This window comes from Macaca thibetana, chromosome 1, assembly GCF_024542745.1.
Source record: "Macaca thibetana thibetana isolate TM-01 chromosome 1, ASM2454274v1, whole genome shotgun sequence".
NCBI classification, from domain to species: Eukaryota; Metazoa; Chordata; class Mammalia; order Primates; family Cercopithecidae; genus Macaca; species Macaca thibetana.
This window is the reverse complement of record NC_065578.1, coordinates 15,001,744-15,023,141: the sequence shown is the minus strand read 5'-3', so window position 1 is coordinate 15,023,141 and position 21,398 is coordinate 15,001,744.

Here is a 21,398-nt window from a genome sequence, read left to right as displayed (position 1 = left end):
CTCAGTCTTCTGGAGGATTGGGAGGTAGGAGAAAGCAAGAGCCGCCATCAGCTTCCCTCCCACGGCTCCCCGGAGCTGTCGAAATAGATCCTTCAACCATCCACGTATGGCTCTGAGGTTTACACAAGCTTTTCACAGGTTTCGGCTTGTTGGAACCTCAACACTTTGTTATGAGTTTTGTGGGCGGCCCCATTTCACAGAAAAGGAAAATCAAGCTGGAGCCCAGCAACTGGACTTGCTCAAGGCCACACAGCAAGTTAGGGGCAGAGGCCAGAATTGAAAGCAGGGTCAGAAATCTCAGTGGGATGCTTTTCTCTTAGATGAGGAAATGGAGTCTCAGAGACACGCAGCGACTTGCCCAAAGTCACACAGCAGTCTCAAGAAAAGTCAGAGTTCTAATTTCTCTCTTTTTTTTTTTTGAGACGGAGTCTCACTCTGTCGCCAGGCTGGAGTGCAGGGGCGCGATCTTGGCTTGCTGCAACTTCCGCCTCCCGGGTTCAAGCAATTCTCCTGCCTCAGCCTCCTGAGTAGCTGGAACTATAGGCGCGTGCCACCACACCCAGCTAATTTTTGTATTTTTAGTAGAGATGGGGTTTCACCGCGTTGGCCAGGATGGTCTCGATCTCTTGACCTTGTGATCTGCCCACCTCTGCCTCCCAAAGTGCTAAGATTACAGGCGTGAGCCACTGCGCCCGGCACCAGTGTCCTAATTTCAAACCTGAGCCTTCTCCACTCTACCGGGTTGCAGCCCTGCAGGTCAGAGGTCATTCATATCGGGGGTTAGTTAGGAAGGTGTCAAACACAGGTCACCAGGAACGTAACCAGGGAGCAGAGATGATCTGAGGCCCAGGAGGAAGACTTCCTGGAGGAGGTGGTCCCAGAGCTGAGACCTCAGGGACTACTAGGAGTTAACCAGCGAAGCCAAGGGAGGGTGATGCAAAGTGAGGCGCGGGGGCGTGAAACCGCATGGTTGTGCAAGGGAACCACAAGCAATTTGGTGTTATTAAGGCATGACGTGAGGTGCTGGAGAGGTCTCTAGGGCCTTGTAAAGCAGGCCCAGGAGTGGGGATTTCAAGCTGAGAGCAATAAGGAGTCACTGAAGGTTTCAAGCAGGGAGTGGCATGATTGTTGTCACTGGTAGAGGCAGGTCTGGAACCCAGAGCTCCTGACTCTCAGCCTGGAGCTTCGGGGAGATAAAGGAGAGGCGCTGGCGAAGTCGGGAGGGTGTTCTGCCTGCCCTGGGGTCTCAAGGCTGGCACGCTCTGCCTTGACCCCCGCTGCTGCAGGAGAGCTGCCTCCCTCTGGGTCCTGGCCCACTGGGCATCCATGAGACATCTGACCGCCTGTGTCAGGTGTGGCTGGGGTTGGGTGAGCCTTGGGAGTGCAGGGAGCACCTGGCTGGGCCTTCCTCCCATTAGTGTTGGGCCACCTGAGTGTACTGGGCATGATTGCTGAGTCAGACCTTCCTGGTGCCTGACCCTGGCCTGGCCTGACCCAGGTGGCCACAGTAGCTCTGCGGCTGGGCTATGGCTACTATCGCTACCACTGACAAAGCTGTTGGCCCAGTAGGGAGTAAGCCTGCAGCTTGCAAACCCACAGCAATCTGGGCTATGAGGGCACGTCAAGACCAGGCTTGAGTCCCATTCCCAAAGCAACTCGGCTATGGCCCTGCTGATGAGCAGGAATGAGCGCAGGAAGTGGCTCAGCATTGGGAGAGGTGGCCTCGTGTGCTCTCTCCCTTGAAGTCCTGGACATAAGGCCCTTCAAGGGCATGTGAGAACGCATAAACCTGTGGGCCACAGACAGGTCCGATGCTCAAAACCCAGTGAGCAGCTGTCTGCAGTCTCCAATGGACCCTGCAATTGGCAGGAGGGGAAACTTTATTTTTAAATGAAAGCAAATCCAGAGCTGTCTCCTAGAGGGCCTAAATGCAGGAACACCCCTGTAGCAATAAGAACACTCAGCCCACAGATCTTGGTTCCTGAAAACCATTCTCTAATAAAAGAACCAGGGCTCCTTAGAGAAATGGCTGATTCTGGGGCTGAAGCAGGGAAAATACAAGATGAGCTGGGAGCATCTTGGAGCATCAGAGCGTAAAGAAGTGCTCAAAAATAAACAGGTGGGGCTGTGCCAGAGAGACACAGGAGCCAGCCCTAAAGAACTCCCAAGGGCCAAACCTAGAACAAGCTGAGCAACAAAACGATGAGGTATTAGATTAAATCAGAAGTCGAAAATAAATATTCACGAGTCCATACTGACATAAATAAATGATTAAAGGCTGGGTGCAGTGGCTCACACCTGTAATCCCAGCACTTCGAGAGGCCGAGGTGGGTAGATCACTTGAGCTCAGGAGTTTGAGATCGGCTTGGCCAAGATGGCAAAACCCCATCTCTATCAAAAGCACAAAAAATTAACCAGGCATGGTGGCACGCGCCTATGGTCCCAGCTACTCAGGATGCTGAGACGGGAGGATCGCCTGAGCCCGGGAGGTGGAGGTTGCAGTGAGCCGAGATTGTGCCACTGCACTTCAGCCTGGGCGACAGAATGAGATCTCATTTAAAAAAAAAAAAAAAAAAAAAAAGCTTGAATAAATAAATAAGTCGGGGGAGACTAGACAATTCTTCCTTACAGATGAGTTTCAAAGGGGTGGATTCTTTTCCCTCTAGCGGGTAAAGTTACTTCCCCACTGCCTGGACTGTGGACCGGACACCCTTCCAAAGAAAGGCAGTAGGGAAGTATAGAAGGGGTTAAAAAAATAAGAAAGAAAACGAAAAGCAACTTTACAGTGGAGAAACCTGGCAAACACCACCGTAACCAAGTGATCAAAGTTAATATCATCAGAGAAAAAACAAACAAACCAACTCAGAGCAGAAGGAACACTGAGCTTGAATTGAAGATCAGGTATCAGCAAACACTTACACAAGGCTTTCTGGGCACCACCCACTGTTCTAAGCACTTAGCCTGTGTTTACTTATTTAATTCTTCCAACAGTCCTTCAAGGTAGATATTATTAATATCCCATTTTACAGATTCGAACACTAAGGGGAAGGAGGTTACATAACTGGCCAGAGACGTCCTCTCCCCTCTCCGCCATCATGGACACTTCCCTAGATAAGGTCTGAGAAGCACTGGATCTGGGGAAACTGAGGCACCATAACCTGCCCATGGTCTCCAAATGCCACCACATCCCACACCCCAGGTATCCAGATGGTTTGCTCCTCTGTCCCTTCTCTCAGTGGCCATTTCTTGCTCTATGCCAGGCTGGGCACAAGGTCCACAAAGATGGATAAGGCCTCTGTCTGCCCTCATGGGACTCTTAGTCTGGTGGGGGCAGCAATGGTAATACAGTAGGACCCAGGCTAAGAAGGGGCAGAGCTGGGTGTTATAGGAGCCAGAGGTTAGGGCGGAGGGGCACCTGACCCAGCCTAGGAAGTCCAGGCAGGCTGCCTGGAGGAGAAGCCATCCAAGCTGAGGTCAAGGTCAAGTGGGAGTCCACCAGATAGGGGAAGAAGTGTCCCAAGAGCCTGGCTCTGACTCCAGACCTCTGTGGGTGGGGCTTGAGTCTCCCCTCTAACATCTGGGTCCCATTTGACCAAGACAAGCTTCCTCCACCTCCTATGCCACCCTAACCCCTGGCTGTTGTGTCAGGAGCAGCGTAAGACAGCAACCATGCCCTCATTCCCACCCTGACCAAAACCTTCATTTCCGATTTTAGTTTTCTCTGCTGAGAAGTGGGCCCGCAGCCCTTTCTGGGCTCTGAGCTGCAGGAACCTTGGCAGGCCTTTGATGTATCCAGCAAAGCCCCGAAGGAGGTGAAAGGCAGTGGTGATGGGGGCATTGGGTAGGGAGGTGCCTGCTTTCTCTGCTGCTCCCAGTCTGCATGGCAAGTTAAAACCATGTCACCAGGCACCAGCCTGAGATTTCCTAATTCATTAGCAAATTCTGGAGGGACAGGCAAGCTCTCTGCTCGCCTCCCCATTCACACCTCCTCAGCTCCAGCTGCAGCCCAGGGCCTGGGATGGGGCCTGGGGCACCATAGATGCTGCTAGAACAGGGGCAAATGAATGTGTGTGGGAAGTGCTTGAGTTCTTGGCTCGGGCCCTCTGTGCCTTCACCCATTCTGTGCGTCGTGCCTCCATCGCCCCTCCCTGGAACCATGTCTGGTACCCAGTAGGCCCTCAATAAACATTTGTTCAATAAACAAATGAACTGGGGGGACAAGAACTGGGCTTTTGAGATCCAAGGGCCCTGTGGAGCCGGATATGGGTTCTGGAAACACGGTAAGTGCTGTGCAATGGTCCTGGGCTCCCTCTGGCTGGCCAGGAGGGACCTCAAAAGCTGGTAAGGAGAAGCAGTTGAGTGTTTCTCAACACCTACCATTGTAGGTGGTGGGTGTTGCTTTAGCATTGCCTGTTCCTAGAGGAGTTGCTAACGAATTAGGAAATCTAAGGCTAATGCCTGGCAACACGGTTTTAACTTGCCATGGTGCCAGTGACTCTGCCATGCCAGTGCCCAGCCCAAGACCCACACTGTCTTATGCAAGGTCACAGTGACCCTGAGAGTTATACATTTATCCCCATTTTGGGGACCCTGAGGCTCAGCAAGGTTACAGTATTCAGACCAAGTTCCCACAGCTAGGAGGTGACAGAGCGGCACAGGAGACAAGAGTCAGCTCATCCCACTGCCTGCTGCTCGGTGACACTTGGGGACCTTGGGCTTCTTTTTAGGAAATGGCAGGAAGATCCTTGGACTGGGAAGGGAAGACAGAGGTTCGGTTGGGCGCCTCCTATTGACTTGGCTGTGGACTCCTGGGCATGTCCCTTGGTGTCACAGGGGCTTAGTTTGTCCATCTGTAGTGAGGAAGACTCCAGGAAGTCTGTCCTGGCTGAGATGAGGGGCCCCTGCCCCCACCACAGAGTTGCCCCCTCCTCACTCCTGGCATCCTCTCCCCAGGCAGCCCTGGGCAGCCCCAGGTAGCCCGGCCAGCAGGCCCCACTCCGGCCCTCTGGGTCTGGCTTTTCAGTTCAAACCGTCAGCCAGTCTCTGTCGGCAGAACCAGACCTAGTTTCTGGGAAGCTGCAGCCACATTCCACCCCTGCCCAGGGTGGGGGCCTCTTTTCTCCCCCTGGGCCCGGGCCCCATTTCAGCAGCCTCATCACATTCCCCACGGCCTCAGCAGCCTAATGGATGGACGGATGCAGTTTCCACACTGGGCTGGCAGAGCAGGCGGCTGCATGATCAGGTCTCCTGCTGAGCGGAGGGGCCTTTCCCCCAGGACCAGGCCTCATGGGCCCCGCCAACCAATTCCAGCATCTGGCCACAGGACACACTTCCCCAGACTCTGCACCCCTCCCCTGTACTCTAATGTGGTCCAGACTCCTGGACCTGCCCTCAGTTCACCATGAGCCCTCGCCCACCCCCCCACATATCCCTCCCTATTTTTGTCTGTGGAAAATGCACCCACCCTTCCAGGCTCAAATCAAATCACCCGTTCTCCAAGAGACCTTTGCAGGCTGGATGCGGTGTCTCACGCCTGTAATCCCAGCACTCTGGGAGGCCAAGGTGGGTGGATCACCTGAGGTCAGGAGTTCGAGACCAGCCTGGCCAACATGGTGAAACCCTGTCTCTACTGAAAATACAAAAGTTAGCTGGGTGTGGTGGCTCGTGCCTGTAATTGTAGCTACTCAGGAGGCTGAGGCACTAGAATCGCTTGAACCCAGGAGGTGAAAGTTGCAGTGAGCTGAGATCGATCGCATCACTGCACTCTAGCCTGGGCGACAAGAGCGAGACTCCATCTCAAAAAAAAAAAAAAAAAGAGAGAGAGAGACCTTTGCAGAGTACACTCTGCTGCCAGGCGATGGGGACACGTCAATCCTGCCTCCCCCAAGCTCCTATCGCAGCCGGCTATGGATCACATAGGACTTGAATGACACTCAGGTGTGTCTGTCTGAGCCTCTCCCCTGAGATTCTGTGTGTGTGTGTATGTGTGTGTGTGTGTGCGTGTATGTAATAAAATGCTAATAGCTAACAATTATTAAGCGCATTACATGTACTGCCGCTGTTCAAAGTGTTTCCCATGGATTCACTCATTTCATCCTCCTAACAACTCTGTGACCTAGTCCTACTATTACCCCATGGGCTGGGGGCCGTTTCTCTCTTCCGTCCAGGTCAGTCCTGGCTTTGGCCTGTCGTCCTGGTATAATTGGCTGTAATAGCTCCCCCTTTCACCTTCTGTCTTTAATTGGACAATAACTGATCCAGTCACCCTACCATGAAGTACAGAGAAGTGAAGGGTTTGCCAGAACTCCACGGCTAGCAAGTGGCAGCGCCAGGATTTGAGCCCAGCCCCTTGCCGCAGGGCTTTGCTCTAAGCTATCAGTGAATTTCCCAGTGAGTGAGCCTAGGTCTCTTTGTGCTTTTCTCTCCACCCTCCTTTTATTTTGCAAGATTCTTTCTTTTTTTGTTGTTTTTTATTTTTTCTATTTTTTTCACATCTGACTCAGTCTCTACACAAGATCCTTGAGATCTGCTAAATGCCACCCACTGCCTGGAGCTCTTCCTCACATCCTCAGCACGATCTTACCAGCTCATGAGCAACACCCGGGAAGAGGGTGCCCCCATCACCCTTTTTTTGTTGTTGTTGAGACGAACTCTCACTGTATCGCCAGGCTAGAGTGCAGTGGCGCGATTTCAGCTCACCGCAACCTCTGCCTCCCGGGTTCAAGCGATTCTCCTGCCTCAGCCTCCTGAGTAGCTGGGATTACAGGTGCGCACCACCATGCCCGGCTAATTTTTGTATTTTTAGTAGAGATGGGGTTTCACCATGTCGGTTGGGCTGGTCTCGAGCTCCTGACCTCATGATCTGCCCGCCTCGGCCTCCCAAAGTGCTGGGATTACAAGCTTGAGCCACCGCGTCCCACCTCCCATCACCCATCTTAAAGGTGCATCCAACCTGTACCATGTTTCATTTGTGCCACTTTGGACTTTGCTGCTGTGGCCCCACGTGGTGAGATAATTTTCTGTCACTGATCCCTGCCTCCCACTCAGTGGCCAGCTCCATGAGGATGGGGACAGGCATGTTTTTCCCTTAGATTCCCAGACCTGACACCCAGTGGGTACCCCCACATATTTGATGAAGGAGTCAATGGACTCAATGAATGCTGCTCCGTGCTGGGGAGATAGCAAGGGGCGGGAGAGCCCAGGCGGCACTGTCACAGAACTCCTACTCTGTCGGAGAGAATACTCCAAAGATAAACGTTGTGATATGACAGACGTGGGGGCTGCGGGACCCAGGAATTGAACAACATGCTCAGCCTGTGGAGAGTCAGGAAGGCTTCCTGGAGGAGGTGGTGTCTAAGCTGAGATTTGAAGGAAGAGACAGTAGGGAAGGCTAGGGAACAGCAATTGTTAGGCTCAGAAGTGGAAGGAAGGCCAGCGTGGCTGAAGGCTCTCGCTGCAGGGGGCCGGGTGGCAGGGAGGGACAAGGCTGGAGGGGTGGGCAGGGTCTGAGCCTTGTTGCTCTGCTGAGGATTTTATTTTTATCCTAAGGGTGGGCACCAGGAAGCGCTCAATGCTCCTTAACTGACAGGTGGTGGTGGTGAGCCAGGATAAAGGGCAAGAATATCTCAACTTTTACTTTTTTCAAAACGGCACTGTTCCCTTTTAAAAAAAAATGGTCTAAGTGTTGACTCACACCAAAGAAAAGTCAATCTATTTGCCTGTCCTTAGTGGCACTGCAGCCAATGCTGCCTGGCCCTGCCGGCCTGTTCTTCAGAACCACGGCTGGCCTGGCCGGGACTGAGCCACCGAGGACGCAGGTGTCCTGGCCCCGCCCCCCACGACCCCCGCCCCAGCCATCTGTCCCACCCCCAGTCTGGGCGGCTGGGAAGGTCCATTGTGGCGGCCTCTGACATCACAGCAGGGGGCAGCATGATGTCAGAGGGCCCCATTGTGGCTGCACAGGAGGGTGTCCCCCACCAGAGGCCGGCTCCCCACCCCCAGCCTCCAATCCTATTAAGCACGGGCTGGGGACAAAGGAAGGCGCTTTGTGTTTTACCCATGTCTGAGGGAAGGGACGGCAAGAGGTTGTGCATTCCAGAGCCCCCTCCCCCAGCCCCCACCAGCTGGGCCTCCAGGTCAGACTGGAGACCCTGTTGCCACCCTCGTGGCTGTCTCCAGGCCCCAGCCCTCCTGCCTTCCCATCCCCCGCTAGGGAGACCACAGAGATAAAGGAGCTCCAGACCCCCTGCCTCCTGCCCCGCACCACTGTCAAATCTAGGGCCAGATCCCAGGCAGAGGAGGCTGCAAGCAGAACCTGTGGGGTGAGGAGGAGAGCCCTGGGGGGCCTCCCAGCTGGGAGCCACGGGCCAGGAGAAGGAGGCCATGAATCTGCTGGAAGATAAGAAGATCCCAATCCCTGATAGGCAGGCCTGGGGGAAGTAGCCTCAGGGCACAGGTTGGGGACAGAGGCCTAGAGAGAGACAGGGACTTGTCACCCAGGGCACCAATGAACACTTATTAAACACCTGCTGAGAACTGCACTGGTCTGTGCTGGGGTCATTTAATCTCGCAAGCCTAGAAGGTGGTGTCTGGCATCAGCCTCAAGCCTGGCTGCTCTGTGCAGGCACTCAGAGAGGGAAGCCCCTCACGGGGACAGCTTGGGGACAACTTGGCAGCCCCCTCCTTCTCCCAGGTGTCCCTGAGTCTCCAAGGTTGGAGCTTTGGGGGCACAGGACTGATTTGCAGCTCCTCCTCTGCCACGAACTTGCATGCCCTCCCTTTGCTGAGCATCTGTTTACTCATCTGTAAAATGGGCCTGACGGTACCTCCCTCGCGGGGTGTAGGGAAGGCTGGATGAGAGTGCGTGAGTGCCCGGAATGCTACTCACGCCTCACCCCTTCCTTAGCTGGGGCGCGGGTATTTCCCTAGTCCTGACACCAACACTCCAACCACTGTGTCTCCTTGGACTCCAGGCCCCAGCCAAGCCCCCTCCCAGGCTGGCATCGGCACCGTTTAATGGACCCGTCTGGGCCCTAGGCTGGGAGGAGGGAGCGACTGACCAGGGGCACGCGGGCCAGGGCAGGCTGAAGTTTCAGGAGAGGCCTCGGCAGCCCCGCCTGTACCGTGCGGGCTTCTCTATCTTTGGCCGAGTGCCTGGGCATGCAAGGAGACCGGGGGCGGCTCAGTTTCGGGCAACAAAGCCCCCTTTCTCCCCAGCTGAAGGAATGCCTGGCACCCCTCCCGCCCCTGCCTTGTTCCATATCTGCTCCCCGGACCCAGACCCCAGTGTTCACTCTGTGGAGCCCAGGCTGGAGCCCGAGAGGGAGCCATGGCCCTTTATGGGGTGGGAGCACCACCACCCTCCTCAGCACGGTTCCCCCCACCTTCACATGTCCCACTACACGCACACATGAGGGCATGCAGCCCTGGCCCCCCAAACAGCCTGGCCCTCAGGTTGCCGCCCCAAGGTCCACCCACATTCAAAGCAGTCTAGGGCAAAGTTGTCCCCAGCTGGCTGGGAACCAAGAGGGGCCCATGGAAGCCATGTGGTCAGTGCCCACCTACACCTGTCCCTGATTATTATTATTATTATTATTTATTTTTTATTTTTTTTGAGACGGAGTCTCACTCGTTCGCCAAGCTGGAGTGCAGTGGCATGATCTCGGCTCACTGCAACCTCCGCCTCCCAGATTCCAGCGATTCTCCTGCTTCAGCCTCCTGAGTAGCTGGGATTACAGGCGCCTGCCACCATACCTGGCTAATTTTTGTATTTTTAGTAGAGGCGGGGCTTCACCACGTTGGCCAGGATGGTCTCAGTCTCTTGACCTGGTGATCCCCCTGCCTTGGCCTCCCAAAGTGCTGGGATTACAGGCGTGAGCCACCGTACCCAGCCCTATTTTTTTTTTTTTTTTCTGGAGACGGAATCTCACTCTGTCACCTTGGCTAATTGCAACCTTCACCTCCTGGATTCAGGCGATTCTCATGCCTCAGCCTCCAGAGTAGCTGGGACTACAGGCATGCCCCACCACACCCAGCTAATTTTTGTATTTTTGGTAGAGATGGGGTTTCACCATGTTGGCCAGGCTGGTCTCAAACTCCTGGCCTCAAGTGATCCACCTGCCCCGGCCTGCCAAAGTGCTGGGATTATAGGCATGATCTAATGCACCTGGCCTAGGCTAGATTTTTTTTTTTTTTTTTTGAGATGAGGTCTCACTCTATTGCCCAGGCTGGAGTGCAGTGGCGTGATCTCAGCTCACTGCAACCTCCGCCTCCCGGGTTCAAGCAATTCTCCTGCCTCAGCCTCCCCAGTAGCTGGGATTGCAGGCATGCACCACCACACCTGGCTAATTTTTGTTCTTTTAGTAGAGACAGAGTTTCACCATTTTGGCCAGGATGGTCTGGAACTCCTGACCTCAAGTGATCTGCCCACCTGGGCCTCCCAAAATGCTGGGATTACAGGTGTGGGCCATCGCGCCCAGCCTGTCCCTGATTTTTTGGATCAGTATTGGCTTGAGAAATTCCAGAGCGGGAGACCCTGGCTCTGTCCAAGCCCCTCATTTTTACCAAGGAAGGTGTGGAGACCCAGAGAGCAGGGGTTGCCCAAGGCCACAGAGCCTGACTGGGGGGGGACCAGAATCGGGGAAGGCTGATGAAGGCCACCCAAGTGCTCTGGTGGGGCCGCACCCCCAGCTCAGCCCAGGGCAGGAAGAAGAACTGGCCTCCCCAGTGATGGTGGCACCCTTTGTGTAGATGAGAACACTGAGACTCCAAGAAGAGAGGTCCAGGGCCTCCCAGAGGAGCAGAGTGAAAATTAAAGCTCCAGTCTATGGATAGGGAGGGGGACAGTGAGCCCCCAAGTCTCCCCCTGGGTACTACACACCCAGCACAGCTCCAGGCCTCAGCTGGAGACTGCTCGGTGCTCAGGCCTGGCTGCTGCCCTGGCCTTGACCCCTGAGTGGGGGAGCTGCCCCTCCTGCCACAGCCCTGCCGGACTCTGCCCAGACACCTCAGGAATGCAGGGGGAGGGGGACTCAGGGAAGAGGGACCTGGGGTCCGGGTTGGACGGAACAAAGAAGCCTCGTGTCTGCGCTCTCTCTGCACCCCCAGCTGGACCACAGGTGGCAGAGGGAGGCCCGCAGGGGTGGCTCAGGCACGTGCCATCGTGTGCTGTGTGACCCTTGGGATGTAGCTGCCCATCTCTGGTTTCCTGGGATGCCAAGTGGAGTTCCAGAGCCTGGGCTCTAAGGCAGAGGAGCCTGTTGAAGCTCTGAGGTTGGGGCTTCTGGCAGGGGGAGGAAAGAAGTGGGGGCCCAGCCCTGTGGCGGGCTCCTCTGCCTGCCTCCTCCTGCAGCCTCAGGAATCGCCTTAATTACAGCGTCAGCCTTGCTGCGCTTCCTGCCATAAACCCAGGAATCTAAATTAGAAGGCAGGAGGTCGGCTCCCCCTTCCTTCTGACCCCCCGAGTCTGCCGGGAAGTTCTCCTGGAGACAGGCTGCCAGCAGGAGCCAACCTCAGAGGGAGACTAGGGGGGCCCGAGAGCCTAGAGGAGGGTGGGAGGCTGTCCACAGAATCTTCTTGCCTGTCACTGTCCGGTGCCCACTTTGTGTCAGCAATACTGCAGAACTGATGTAAAGGTTCCTGTTGACAGAGGAGGAAACTGAGGCACGTGCCCAAGGTCTCCCAGAGTGATGGTGGCTGAGCTGGCTGGACCCGGGTCTCTGGGTCTCCGGCCAGGGTTGGCTGCCTTTGCAGAAGGCAGACTAGCGTGTGGGGGCAGAGGAGATGGTCCGTCCACATGGGGCGGGGTGAGGGGACCCTGAGCCATGAGTAACCCCCAGCTCCAGGGGGAGATGGGAGGGACACTGGCAAGAGTGGGCCGGGTGTGTCTGAGCAGAGAGCTTGATTTCTGCAAACCCTGCCTGGGCTCCCTGCTGTGGCTCTGCTCACTCCTCCCTGGGACCTGACTAGATGGGCCAAGCCTGCACAGAGGCCAACAATGGGCAGGGCCATGTCAGATTTAGAGAGAAACCCAGCCAGGGACCCGTGTGCATGGGTCTGAGCATATGCGAGTGTGTGCTGGTGTCCCTGGGCGTGTGCACCTGTAAGTGTGTTTCCATGTGTATGTAAGTGTATGTGTCACTGTGTCTTTGTGTGAGTGCGTGCGTTTGTGTGGATTTGTGTGTGACAGTGAGCGCGTGCGTGTGTGTGTGTGTGTGTGTTTGTGGACGTGGTGGGGAATGAGGTCATCTGGGCAGAAGGGAGCTGAGCTTGTCCAAACCACTGGAGCCACTGAGGGAGAGAGACAGACTCGGGAAGGGGGGCAGTGGGTGATGAGGCTGGAGAGACCAAGACTGAGGCTGAGGGCGGGAAAGAGATCAAGGCAGAGAGGACAGATGCAGCCAAGGACCGGGCAAGGGATGAAGTAGGGGTGAAGCAGACAGACAGACAGACAGGATGATGGAGGATAAGGGGGCAGATAAGGTGGGAGACAAGGAGAGGCCCAAGAGAGGCCCAGAGAGAGCATGCTTGTGAAAGGGGGCGCCAGGCTCATGCCTGTAATCCCAGCATTTTGGGAGGCTAAGGTGGGAGGATCGCTGGAGCGCAGGAGTTCGAGACCAGCCTGGGCAACAGAGTGAGACCCTGTCTCTACTACAAATAATTTTTTAAAGAGTGCATGCCTGTGGTCTCAGCTACTCTGGAGGCTGAGGTGGGAAGATTGCTTGAGCCTGGGAGTTCGAGGCTGCAGTGAGCTGTGATTCACTACCCAGCACTACACTGCTGGGTGACAGAGCAGGACCCTGTTTCAAAAAACAAAAAGCTTGAGAAATAGGGACCCAGAGACCCAGAGAGCTGAGAAGAGGGAAGAGGGGCCCCCAGAGGGGAGGGCAGCTGTTCAGTCTAAGGGGTTTCCCGACCCCCACTACCCTGAGTGGAAGATGGAGGGAGGACCCTTTATGGTTATTTGTATTTCAGGTTGAGGGCAGTTTCTGGACACCCTGATAGCTGCATCCCAGGGTGAGCCTACCTAGGGAGCAAAGGCTCAGTGGGGGCCAGGGGTGGCCCCTGGATGGCCCCCCGGCTTGGTGTGGGTTGGGGAGGGAGCCCTGGGGACACTTCCAAAGGAGCTGCGGTGGAGGGGAGGCCAGTACAGAGCCCCCATCTGGGCAGGCCTAGGGTAGGAGTGAGGTGTCCCCTTCTCCTCAGTCATGTCCCCGACCCTCTTTGATCTTCCCATCATCTGACCCCTGGAAGGGGCTTGCCAGGCCCTGCTGGCCCTATGATCTGTCTGCCTTGTCATCTGTGCTGTCCCCGACCCTGTGGTCTTCAACCAGGGGCAATAACCCTCCCCACTGCCCACCCAGGGGACATTTGGCTCTCTCTGGAGACACTTTTCTTTGGTACAGTTGGAGGGATGTCACTGCTGGTATCTGATGGGCAGAGGCTAGGGAAGCTATAATCATCCTGCAACAAACAATTTTCCGGCGCACTCACCTTTCTTTTGTTCCTAGCGCATGTCATGCATGTCACGTTCATTTCTGCCTCAGGGCCTTTGCACTTGCTGTTTCCTTTGGCTGGAATGCTCTTCCCCTCAGATCATCACACAGCTGCTTCCTTCTTACTTTTTGAGAATCTGCTCAAAAGTCCCTTCCTCAGAGCGGTTTTCCTGACACCCCCAGCCTCCCTGCACTCTCCATTCCAAACCTCTGGCTCTTGCCTTCGCAGCACTCATCCCCGAATTGTAAGAATCTTGTTAATTCATTTAAATCCTTATTTACAGTTTATCTATCCTCCACTTGGCTCTGGGCTCCTTGAGGGCCAGGGACTTTGTCTGGCTCTTGGTAGCACCCGCACACACCGAGTATTAAGTGACAAGATCGAGACCTCACTTAGAACAGCCAGGAAGCTTTGCTTAGGAGACTTTGCTTGTTAACTCGTTTCAGTCCTGTGAGGCAGGCACAGTAGTTATGCCCATTTCACAGATGGGGAAACTGAGGTTCAGAGACAGCAAGTGATTTGCCCAAAGTGACATAGTTAGTCAATGCCTGAGGTGGGATGTATGCCCAGGCACGCTGACTCCAGGTTCACTCCCTCACCACCACACGACAGCCTTGTAGAGAGCTGAATGTATGTCTCGCCATCAGAAAGCATGTCCTGCAACCCAGGTCCCTGTCCCTCCCTCTCCCTGGAAAAGCCTCCCCACTCTGGGCCTGAAGCTCTGCTCTCAGCAGAGCTGTGGCTTCCAGAAAAAAGAGGGGGCCTCTTCACTCCAGGTCAGCAGGGAGCTAAGGCTCTTTTTGGCAGGTCCCTACAATGAGGAGACTTAGGGATCCAGGTGTGGGGAGGGAGCCCCAGGTCTTAGTCACCTCAGTGGGGCTACAACCACCGAGTCACTGCTGACTCTCCCAGGCACTGGAGACAGCAGCTTGTGACAGCCCTGCCCTCCTCCAGACCCAGAGCTGAGCAGGAAGGGCCTGGGAAGAAGTGCGCCCCTTCCTCATGCCCCCTGGGTAGGGCAGGGTAGGCTGAGCACTGGAGTGAGTCTGAGGGCTGTGCTGAGTCCTGCACCAGGACCCGGAGTAGCTAAGGAGGGCCCCTGTCTCCCCCAGGCTAGCCTCAAACTCCTGGACTCAAGTAATCCTCCTACCTCTGCCTCCCAAAGCACTGGGATTGCAGGAATCAGGTTCTGTGTGCAGCCTCCCCAAAACTTATTTCCCTGTCCTCGTTTAGGTGTCCGTCGAGGCCAGGAGTTCAAGGCTGCAGTAAACTACGATCATACCACTGCACTCCAGACTGGCAACAGAGCAAGACTTTGTCTCTTAAAAAAAAAAAAAGTTTTGGGGCGACTGGGACAGGACCGTGCAGCTGGTGGGAGAGTCATAGAGATACCAGTCCTGGCAGAGGGGCAGAAAGGGATGAAAAGGGATAGTCAGTGGGCTCTGGGCCGGCAGGGGCCTCCTGGCTGGGAACGGGGTCAGCAAACAGCTCTGGGAAGACTTCCAAGCTCCTCCCCCATCTCAGACAGCAAGGGCTGCCCAACTTGCAACCATGGCTTCCTGGTGAGCACTTCCTGATGTCCTTACTGTGACCCCTCCCCCATTTTGGTTGCTGTTCTTTACTAGGGGCCACCATATTGGCCAGGCTGGTCTCAAACTCCTGGCCTCAAGTGATCTGCCAGCTTTGACCTCCCAAAGTGCTGGGATTACAGGTGTGAGCCACTGCACCCGGCCTGTGAGTCATTATTCTTATTAGCTAGCATCATCTGTGAGGATCTTTATAAAATTGAGATACAATTCACATTCCAAAATATTCATCCTTTTAAAATATATACAACAGTGGTTTTTATTATAGTCACGAGGTTGCACAGACATCACCATGGTCTCATTTCAGAACATTTTCATCATCCCAAAATGAAGCCTGTAAGCCACTCCCCATTCTCTGTCCCCCACCCCTGGCAACCAGTAATCCATTTTCTGCCTCTAGGATTTGCCTATTCTGGACATTTCATATAAATGGAATATACAGGCTGTGGCGGTGGCTCACACCTATAATCCCAGCACCTTGGGAGGCTGAGGTGAGCGTATCACTTGAGCTCAGGAGTTCGAGACCAGCCTGGGCAACATGGTGAAGCCCCGTCTTTACTAAAATACAAACTTTAGCCAGGCGTGGTGGTGGCTCGTGCCTGTTACTCGGGAGGCTGAGGCAGGAGAATCACTTGAACCTGGGAGGTGGAGGCTGCAATGAGCCAAGATTGCACCACTGCACTATAGCCTGGGCGACAGAGTGAGACTCCATCTTAAAAACAAAACAAAACCCAAAAATTGAATATACAGTATGTGGCCTTTGTGATTGGCGTCTTTCACTTAGCCTAATGTTTTCAAGGTTCACGCATGTAGCACAGATCAGAACTTTATTCTTTTTTTTAACGTGAATAATGTTTCACGGCAAGGATTGTTGATCAAAAAGTGAAATAATAGGCACTCAGTATAGAGAGTATAGACCGAGAACATGTCCAGAAGTAGGTTCTGTGAGGCACAGTGTATAATTTTCTCACAGAGGGATATGCATAGCACAGAAAGTGGCAGAAGCAGCGTGAAGCAACGGCTGCATTCCTGCAATTCTGGTCTCAGCTAAGTGACACTATTGTGTAAGATCCGATGAACATACCGTCGAGCGAGCGGGTGGAGATGAAAGGTTAGGCGTCTTAGGGTCTGGCGGAAGGTCTGGTGGAGGGCAACTGATTCCATCTTGTCTTTGTTCTGCATCTGATAAACAGGTTTACAGCCAGCAACTTTCAGTGAAATATTTCACAAACTCCAGTCATGCAGGCAAGTGGTGAGCATTAGATGATAGGTCCAGGTTTTATTACCCACGTGTCTGACTGCAACCACCCTGGTCCACTATGAACATTTTCTTTTGAATGGTCCTTTTTCTGAGAGGATAGAACTTATTTTACTTTATTTTTTATTTTATTTTATTTTGAGACGGAGTCTCACTCTATCACCCAGGCTGGAGTGCAGTGGTTTGGTTTTGGCTCACTGCAACCTCTGCCTCCCAGGTTGAAGTGATTCTCCTGCCTCAACCTCCCGAGTATCTGGGATTACAAGCATGCACCACCATGCCCAGCTAATTTTTGTATTTTTAGTAAAGATGAGGTTTTGCCACGTTGGCCAGGCTGGTCTCGAACCCCTGACCTCAGGGGATCCGCCCGCCTCGGCCTCCCAAAGTGCTAGGATTACAGGCGTGAGCCACCGCGCCCGGCCAACCATATTTTATTTAGCATTCACCATTGTATGGGCTTTGGGGTTGCTCCCACTTGTTGGTTATTATGAACAGTGCTATTGTTAACATCACCTGTTTTTCCTTCTCTGGGGTATTCCTAGGAGTGGCATTGCTAGACCATACGGTAACTGCTCATTTAGGTAGTTTGCTTGTTTGTTTGTTTTTGAGATGATGTTTTGCTTTGTTGCCTAGGCTGGAGTGCAGTGGCATGATCTCGGCTCACTGCAACCTCTGCCTCCCCAATTCAAGCAATTCTCCTGCCTCAGCTTCCTGAGTAGCTGCATCTACTGCATCGGACTACAGGTGCATGCCACCACATCCAGTTAATTTTTGCAGTTTTAGTAGAATTGGGGTTTCACCATGTTGGCCAGGTTGGTCTCGATCTCCTGACCTCAGGTGATCCACCCCTCTTGGCTTCCCAAAGTGCTGGGATTACCGGTGTGAGTCACTGTGCCCAGCCTCGTTTAGGTTTTTGAGGAACTGCCAAACGGTTTTCCAAAGTGGTTGCACCATTTTATATTCCCAGCAGCAATGTGTAAGGGTTCCAATTTCTCTGCATCCTCAACAGCGCTTGTTATTGTCTGTCTTTGATTGTAGCCATCTTAGTGGGTGTGAAGGAGTGTCTCACTGTGGTTTTGATTTGTATTTCCCTAATTGCTAACAATATTGTCTTAGTTCAGGCTACTATAACAAAAATACCATAGACTGGGTGGCTTAAGCAGAAATCTGTTCCTCACAAAGTCCGAGATCAAGGTGCAGCATGGTCAGGTTCTGGGGAGGGCTCTCTGCCTGCTTCATAGATGACTTCCTGCTGTATCTTCACAAGATAGACAGCAGAGCATAGGATAGAGAGCAGAAAATGCAGAGAGCAGGCTGGACACAGTGGCTCACACCTGTAATCCTAGGACTTTGGGAGGCTGAGGCGGGAGGATCACCTGAGCCCAGGAGTTTAAGACCAGTCTGAACAACATGGTAAAACTCCATCTCTACAAAAAATAAAAAATTAGCTGGGTGTATTGGCATGTGCCTGTAGACCCAGCTATTCTGGAGGCTAAAGTGGGAGGATCTCTTGAGCCTTGGAGGTTGAGGCTGCCGTGAGCTGTGATCGTGCCACAGTGCTGCGGTCTGGGTGACAGAGCAAGACCCTGTCTCTAAATAAATAAATAAAAATAAAAATAAGAAAATAAAAGAAAAAGGGAAGAGAGACAGAGAGAGCAAGCTCCTGTTTATCTTCTTCCAAGGGCACTGATCCCATTCCTGAAGGCTCCATCCTCATGACCTCATCTCCCCCATCTCCTAACACCATCACATTGAGAGTTAGGATTTCAACCTATGAATTTGGCAGGGGAGACACAAACATTAAGTCTATGCTACTATGAAACACGTATTTGTATTTTGATTAAGTGCAATTCACGTTTTTTTTTTTTTTTTTTTTGCTTTTATTTGTATGTCAAGTATTTGGTCTCCAACTCCATTTCCTGGCACACAGCTCCTAAAACCCTTAGAATCCCCAAAGTGACATCTTTGTGTATGTTAATAAGTGGACTAATGGCTAGCTGCTCCTCAGTAACTTTAGGCTGGGGCTGGTCGCCAGAAAAACCAAGGCATGATTAAGTGGTTAGTTCTTTCAGCCTCATCTCCCAATCTCTGGGAAGGAGAGAGGTACTCAAGCTTAAATTTCTCATCAATGGCAAATATTTTAATCAATCATACCTACATAATGAAGCCTCCATAAAAACCCAAAGGACCAGACCTAGAGAGCTTCCAGACAGATGAACAGGTGGAGGTTACCGGAGGGGGCGCTCACCCAGGGAGGGCATGGAAGCTCTGTGTCCCATCTACCACACCTTGCCCTTTGCCTCTCTTCCCCTCCCCTCTCTTCCTCTCCCCTCTCCTCTCCTCTCCTCTTTTTAAAGACAGTCTGGCCAGGTGTGGTGGCTCACACCTGTAATCTCAGCACTTTGGGAGGCCGAGGCAGGCAGATTTCCTGAGGTCAGGAGGTCGAGAACAGTCTGGCCAACATGAGGAAACCATGACTCTACTAAAAATACAAAAAATTAGCCAGGCATGGTGGTGTGTGCCTGTAATCCCAGCTACTCAGGAGGCTGAGGCAGGAGAATCGCTTGAACCCAGGAGGTAGAGGTTGCAGTGAGTCGAGATCGTGCCATTGCACTCCAGCCTGGGTGACAGAGCGAGACTCCGTCTCAAAAAAAAATAAAAATAAAAATAAAATCCGGTTTTCCCAATACAATTTCTTGAAAACCACCTCCCCACTGATTTTTTTTTTTTTTTTTTTTTTTTGAGACCGAGTCTCACCCTGTCACCCAGACTGGAGTGCAGTAGTGTGATCTCAGCTCACTGAAACCTCTGCCTCCTGGGTTCAAGCGATTCTCTGCCTTAGCCTCCCAAGTAGCTGGAACGACAGGTGCACACTACCACACCTGATTAATTTTTGTATTTTCAGTAGAGACGGGGTTTCACCATGTTGGCCAGGCTGGTCTCGAACTCTTGACCTCAGGTGATCCACCCGCCTCAGCCTCCCAAAGTGCTGGGATTACAGGCGGGAGCCACTGTGCCCAGCCTGCTTGGTTATTTTTGACTGACCTGCTCATTGTATTTGAAAATTATTTGTGAGAATAATTTGAGGCCTAGGATGATGACACCCAAATTGTCCCTTCAGACAAGTGTTTTGTTTGCTTCTATCAAGCACTTAGGGGCACTACTACGAATCCAAGGCCACTTTAATTCAAGTTCAAGACTTTCATCTCATTCTTCTTTTCTTTTTTCTTTTTCTTTCTTTTTTTCTTTCTTTCTTTCTTTCTTTTTTTTTTTTTTTTTTTTGAGACAGGGTCTTGCTCAAGTGCACTGCAGTGACACAATCGTAATTTACTGCAGCCTCCATCTCCCTGGCTCAAGTGATCCTCCCACCTCAGCCTCCCAAATAGCTGGGACTGCAGGTGCACGCCACTAGGCCTGGCTAATTTTTTAATTTTTTGCAGAGATGGGGTTTCACCATGTTGCCCAGGCTGGTCTCGACTTCCTGGGCCCCAGTGATCCTCCCGCCTTGGCCTCCCAAAGTGCTGGGATTACAGGAGTGAGTCATCGTGCCCGGTCTCAAGGCTTGCGTTTCTTGAATCACTCAAGATTTGGTTTTCATCTGGTTCATCCTTGTTCTGAGGATGTCTCAAAGGTATTGTGGGGTATCAGGCTCCTCACCTCAGACAGAAGGCTGGGCTTGCCTTTTGTCCTGCCCCTCTCAGCCCCCATGAGGCCATCAAAGCTACAGCTCAGTTTCAAAGCTGTTTCTTCCGGATTGGCAAATGCCCTCAGGAAAAATGTGGCTTTCTTCTCTGGATTCTTACCTTCTCCTCGCCTAGATGTTTGATAAGGGATTCTTTCTTTTTCCTTTTCTTTTTTTAAGACAGGGTCTCACTCCGTCATCCAGGCTAGAGTGCAGTGGTACAATCACTGTAGCCTCAGCCTCCCTGAGCTCGGATGATCCTCCCTCCCTCAAGCTCCAGAGTAGCTGGGACTACAGGTGCATGCCACCATGCCCGGATAATTTTTGTATTTTTTGTACAGATGGAGGTCTTTGTATGTTGGCCAGGCTGGTTTTGAACTCCTGGGCTCAGGCGATCTGCCCACCTTGGCCTCCCAGAGTGCTGGGATTACAGGTGTGAGGCACCTAGCCTGTCTGATAAGGGATTCTTACTGCCTTGTTAATTAAACAACAACAACAACAACAAAAACAAAAACAAAACACACTTTTTTTTTGTTCAAATGGGGTTCTCACTATGTTGCCCAGGCTGGTCTTGAACTCCTGGCCTCAAACGATCCTCCCACCTCAGCCTCCTAAAATGTTGGCATTACAGGTGTGAGCCACTGAGCCCAGCCAGAAGATGGTTTTTAAGAAACTGGATCAAGGGACTTTAGTTGTCCTCAGAAGGAGTGTTGGTTCAAATTACAGATCCTATCATGACTCAAAGCCGAAGCCCCTGCAAAGCTGTAATTTCTCACAGGCATCAGGCTGTGCCTAGCCCAGGATGAACCCTCTCTCTACCTATCTCCAATCTCAAAGCTCTGCACAGACCTTTGCCACCAGAAGCCACCCTAAGTCAAGGTCCCTTGCTCTCAATTCTGGTCCCGAGGGTGTACGTCTCCATCACTGTGGTCATTCACCATCCAACATTTATGTGGCACCCACCTGCGCCAGGCCCATCCCAGGCACTGAGGATTCAGCTGTGAACAGGACAGAGGCAGGTCCTTACCCTTGAGGAGGGGAATGACAGTAGGCGACAACCCCGTGTGCCCAAGTTTGGGAGGGAGAAATAGAGCCACGGGATGCATTGCAAGGAAGTCCAACCAGGAGAGGCTTCCTGGAGGAGGTGATATGTAAGCTGAGGCTTGAAGGATGTGTAGCAATTGTCAGGCAAACAGGAATACGGGAGCAGAGGGCGTTCCAAGCAGAGCGAAGGACATCTGTGAAGGTGAATAGTAGTGAATCAGAGTGGAGTGTGAGGGAGGAGGGCACTGACGGGTGAAGCGGGAGGTGGGTTCAGCACCCTTGTCAGGCTTTATGAATTCCTCTTTTCAGTTTGTTTGTTTGTTTGAGATGGAGT